This window comes from Ranitomeya variabilis, chromosome 2 (genome assembly GCF_051348905.1).
Source record: "Ranitomeya variabilis isolate aRanVar5 chromosome 2, aRanVar5.hap1, whole genome shotgun sequence".
NCBI classification, from domain to species: Eukaryota; Metazoa; Chordata; class Amphibia; order Anura; family Dendrobatidae; genus Ranitomeya; species Ranitomeya variabilis.
In genome coordinates, this window is record NC_135233.1 from 917320450 (window position 1) to 917326562 (window position 6113).

Consider the following 6113-nt stretch of genomic DNA (forward strand, 5'->3'; position numbering starts at 1 on the left):
TAAATTCAAACTGAAGGCATCAAAACTATGAATTAACACGTGGAATTATATGCTTAACAAAAAAGTGTGAAACAACTGAAAATATGTCTTATATTCTAGGTTCTTCAAAGTAGCCACCTTTTGCTTTGATGACTGCTTTGCACACTCTTGGCATTCTCTTGTAGAGCTTCAAGAGGTAGTCACCAGAAATGGTCTTCCAACAATCTTGAAGGAGTTCCCAGAGATGCTTAGCACTTGTTGGCACTTTTGCCTTCACTCTGCGGTCCAGCTCACCCCAAACCATCTCGATTGGGTTCAGGTCTGGTGACTGTGGAGGCCAGGGCATCTGGCATAGCACCCCATAACTCTCTTTCTTGGTCAAATAGCCCTTACACAGCCTGGAGGTGTGTTTGAGGTCATTGTCCTGTTGAAATTTAAATGGTCTGTACTGTATGTGGAAAATCACCATGGTTGAAATGATGTACCTGAGGGTCTCCGGGTAAAAATATCTGGATGAAGGTCTACGGATGAAGCTCTCCAGGTGAGGGTCTCCAGGAGTCTGGAAAATTAATCCAGGTATGGAGGATCGGGTGCCTGTTTTTTTTTCTGTGCTCCTTGTGTGTGAGTCAAAAGAACTTCCAGGTTACAGTTCGCTGGTGTTGGGACATAGTGCGAATGCGCTTGCCGATGTGAGCTGGAAAACACCGAAAAGTGCCGATTGAAGCTAAGCGGAGGTATGCATGCATCCCAAGTAGAACCAAAAGGAAAAGTAGTTATCTTATTTTGGGTCTGCGTCTGGGTACTGCTGGAAAAAAGGAAGGAAAATGATAACAATGAGAGCCCGCTATTTTAATGTTATAGTGGTAAATACCATTATGATGGATAGAAATAAGTAATTGTGAAAATAAAAATAAAAATAAATGGGAATTATATGGTTTATATTACAACATGCTATAATTGAGAGGATTAGACAACAATTTACGAAACAACTATATTACCTAAATTTGAGGGGTTTTGCCAAATCCTATAGTGAGAGGGCAATGGACTAGAGAAAGAAAAATATACAAAATAATAAAATAATAAAAAGACCAAGCTTTTTGATCCTATCGCCACCTCTTCTTGCCATCGGGACATGGTCAAAAATGAGATATTTTAATTAGGCAATGTTGTTATTGTACTTTTGAAAGTGTGCAGGAATGGGAAGAAGCGTATGTCCACATCTATTGGTGGACTTGTGTTGAGAAATGCAGTCTGGGATATGTTGGGTGGTCTTACCAACATAACTGAGACCGCAGGAGCACTTGATAAGGTAGATGACAAAAGACAAGTCGCAGGTGAAATGACTTTTAATCGGATATCTATGTCCCGAGCGGGGATGTGTGAAAGAATCTCCCTTTGAAATATTAGAGCATTGTATGCAAATGCATCTTCAGAGAAAAAGAGGAATTGAACTCCACAGCGCCACCTTTTGGAATTAGTGATCCTACAGGTCACAATCAACCCTTTAACAAGTCTTGCAATATGACTTAGGATAAGGGCCAAATCAGTATCTCAATTCGCAGACACGGTGTTTCGGGCTGTTGGCCCTCGTCAGTGCGAAACATGAAAACTGATTTGGCTAGGTGAGAGGCTCTGGACTGAGGTCTAAGAGGTAAGATTTCTCCTTGTGGAGAGTGATACAACAGCTCTGGCTTGTCAAGGTAAGGAGGCTTATTCACCATGCAATGCTCCTCTGGGAAATTTAATTTGCAAATTGCCTCTTCAGAGAAAAAAAGGACTTGAACTCTACAGCGCCACCTATTGGATGTAGCGATCCTACAAGTCACAATCAACCCTTTAGCCATTAGAGCATTGTAGACAGCCAAGACATGGAAATGTCCCATTTCAAGGAGTGCTAAATACCTTTTGATTAATGCCCTTTTTTAGAAGGGCCCATGTCTGCTCTTACCTGATAATTTTTTATATTGTGTGACCTTTTGTTGCAGATGATGGACCTAGAGTTAAATTCTGGGACATGTGGATAGGCGCTTCCTAAGATGTCCCAATGTCTTAATATGCACTGATAGATGCGATAGTTAAAGGGATGAAATGTATTGACAAAGGCTATGCATGGTGTCTGATACAAAATGAATGAGGTGGTTTTAATATTGTCACCCAAAATCTTATTAGGATAACCCCTTTTCCGAAATTTATTGTCCATTTCTATGTGTCTTAAATGATGAATATCCGGATCAGAAACAAATTCTATTGATTCTGTCATGTTGAGATTTTGGTAATGCATTCTTGATATGTTGTGGGTGACAACTGGTGTACAGTAAAATATTGTTTTTATCTGTGGGATTGACATAAACGTCAGTTTCTATATTGCCTTCAGTCTGGATCATGACTATAGTGTCCAGAAAAATAATGGAATGGTGATTATGGTGAATGGAAAATGTAAGAAGAGTTGAGATCATTATAGAAGAGGAGGAGGGTTTCAATATCTCCTGTCCAAATGAAAAACAACAAACGATGTAGCGTATCCAGTAAAGCACATGTGATTAAAACACGGATGAGGGTATACAAAAGAAGTTTCAAAATGCTCCATAAATATATTGGCATATGGAGGTGCCACATTGGAACCCATAGCTGTAGCTATCATTTGTAAATAGAATTGATCTTCAAAAAGAAAAAAAAAAATTGGTAAGGATTAATGTGAGCAGATCTCTACAAAAATTCAATTTGTCATCGGTAAAATTAGTGTGTTTAGTAAGAAACACTATAACAGATTCCAAACCCTCTTGGTGTCCTATATTGGTATATAAGCTATTTACGTCCATAGTTACCAATTTGCTGCCTATGGGAAGAATGCCTATATTGCTCAGAGATGTTAAAAAATCTGTGGTGATCTTGAGATATGATTTAATGAGCAGAATAAGAGGAGACAGGATTTTTTCTAGTGTAATTGCTAGGGGAGACAGGATGGAATTGGTGGAAGCCACAATCTGACGTCCAGTTGGTTTCAATAAGTTCTTATGAATTTTTGGAAGAGCATAAAATACCGGGACAACCGGATGTTGATTAATTAGAAAATCCCCTAGTTTCTGTTTAATCGTTCCTAGTTCGCAATAATGAGTTGCGAGACTTTAATCTGTCTAGCTATGTCAAAAGTAGGATTATTTGTTATGGGCATGTATGTGTTAGAATTACTACATTGTGAACGTATCTCTTCCATTTGATATGTCCGATCTTGGATCACAATTGAACCACCCTTGTCTGCAGGTTTGATAATCAATTCCTTTTTAGCTTTCAGTGATAGTAATGATCTGCACTCATCATTAGTAAGGTTGTGTTTGATACTTAATTGACCTCTCTCTATAGATTCTAAAGTTGCCTTGATATCTATTTGAACAAAATCAATCTATGTTTCTATTGGATGATATGACCTTGGTGGTTGAAAGGAACTCGGAATCGATAGATTCTGAGTTTTTAATGAAAAATTAATCTGTAAAGATGACTGGACAGGATTGTTTTCTAATAGTTGGTTATTAAAATGAGCCATCAATCTTAAAGTCCTAAAGAAACGATGTAATTCCTGATCGAGTTGGAAAGTGTTGAAACTTGGTACAGGAAGAAGGTTAACCCTTTCTGCAAAAGAGTAATTTTGGAGGGAGAAAGACACTGCGATGAGATATTGTAGACAAGGGTGGCAAAAGTGTTCCTACCTGTGACCTCTTTGTCATGTTGTGTTGATCCGTGATTGTGTTTCTTACCCATTTCATGTCTTCCTCGATATGGGCAAGCTTTATTTGTTTCTAAAAAAGTTGAGCGTGATGTGCCAAAGTTGCTGTCCGAACTGGTTGAGATTGGGCTGTATCCTCATTGTGTTGATCTTTTGTTTCTGAAGGAGCCAGTGGAACACCATCAAGACACCTGGTTATTCTTAGTTATTCTTATAATCTTCTGTGTCTCATAAGAACTTGTTCCTCTTTTTGATTTGTAAGATGTTGCAAAACTCAGAGATGGTGTTGTCAAGCTTGCTTTTAAGTGTCTTACAATCCTCAGAAGAAAAAGTACTAATGAGTTGTTGTTCTGACGTGGTGATCTTGGTCTTGAGTTCAGTAATTTATTTCTGTAGAAAATCAATGGTCAAAACAATAAGGTCCATAGAGCATTTGTTAAGAATAGATTCAAACTTAACACAAAAATCAGTGTTATTTTGAAATAAGGTAGGTTTTAAAGGGGCCCTTAAACACCTAGGAATGTTTTGTATATGATGATATTCCGCAATGTACTGGGGTGTAAGTCCAATCGTGTTAACCTACGTAGATCCCTTTCAAAGTCTCTGGTTCGCAGTTCCTCAGATGGGGTATGTAAAAAGGTCCCTGGTGTTAGGAGTCGAGTTCCCGCCGCTGCACAGGGGGAATCTCGAACCATGTCTGCTGCAGTCTCTCATTCTGCATCAGCCGCAGTGGTGCCTGCTCAGTGGAGACGTCGGGCCCAGTGTCTCGCTCAGTCTGATTCTGTGCAAAGGGTTACTGCTGCCTTTCAAGGCTCTGCCATTGTAGCCTGTACTGATCAGCGGCCAGCAGACGTCTCTGGGACTAAGTCCTGCTTTTTCCCTTCTGAGCATGCCCAAAGCAAGACCTCTCAGTGGAGGTCTGGGGTCACATGCTCAGGTACTGCAGCAATTCCTATTGGTCCTCTAGGAGGGTCCTGAAGTTGCTCAGTTACTGTAGCAGTTCTCATTGGTCCTCTAGGAAGGTCCTGAACATGCTGCAGCTATAAAAGGTTCGCATGGCCGCACGGCCATGCGCTAGTATACTCTTGTTTACGTGTGTGTGTTGTGAGTGAAAGTCGCTCTTTAAACATCCCCTCCCTTGTGTTTGAATGCTCGCATAAGGAGGATGACTGTAATCTAGCGCCCGACTTGTTACCAACACTAGTACACAAACAGCGTCTATAACTGTGACCGCCAGTGTGGCGCTGTGTGCTATCTCCATGCTTTCCTAACCCAAGTCTGGGTGGTTAGTGGCATCTGCCAGAGCGGCACTGCATGCACTCTCATGCTACTTTATTATTATTTCTGTTACGTGCGGTACTGCGGCCCTGTAACACAACAGGGTTCGCTTATTTCACACAGGGTGAAGCTAACCCATGTGTATCCTCATTGTACTGCTATATAGCTCATCATTGCTTAGCAGCAGGTTCCATCTCTGCACGGTGGACCCCGGGCTGCGAACACACCTTATTCCTTTTCTCTAATTATTTGGTGCGTTGCGCTAGCCCTAACATCTGGAGTAGTAACTTGTGAAATAATAGTAGATGCTTCCTTTTGGTTATAGGATAAAGCAGAAAAAGACATCTGTCCATGCAGGAGCAAAACACCCCCCAAAAGTCAGGCTTTTACTGTACACCAGTTGTTACCACAACATATCAAGAAAGCATTACCAAAATTTCAACATGATAGAATCAATAAAATTGTTTCTGATCCGGATATTCGTAATTTAAGACTCATAGAAATGGACACTAAATATCAGAATAGGGGTTATCCTAATAAGATTTTGGGTGACAATATTAAAACCAGCTCATTCACTTTGAATTAGAAGACACCACACATAACCTTTGTTAATATGCTTCATCCCTTTAACTATCGCATCTATCAGTGCATATTAAGACAATGGGACATCTTAGGAAGCACCTATCCACATGTTCCAGAATTTAACTCTAGGCCCATATTCTGCAACAAAAGGTCACACAATATTAAAAATTATCTGGTAAGAGCAGACGAGGGCCCTTCTAAAAAGGTTTTTAAACAAAAGGTATTTAGCACTCATCAAAATGGGACATTTCTGTGACTTGGCCGCCTACAATGCTCTAATATTTCAAATGGAGATTCTTTCACACATCCCCGCTCGGGACATAGATATCCGATTAAAGGTCATTTCACCTGTGACTCGTCTTTTGTCATCTACCTTATCAAGTGCCCCTGTGGTCTCGGTTATGTTGGTGAGACCACCCAAAATATCTGAGACCGCATTTCTCAACACAAGTCCACCATTGCATGAGGACGTACACTTCTTCCCATTCCTGCACACTTTCAAAATAACAATCACAACATTGCCCAATTAAAATATCAAATTATTGAACATGTC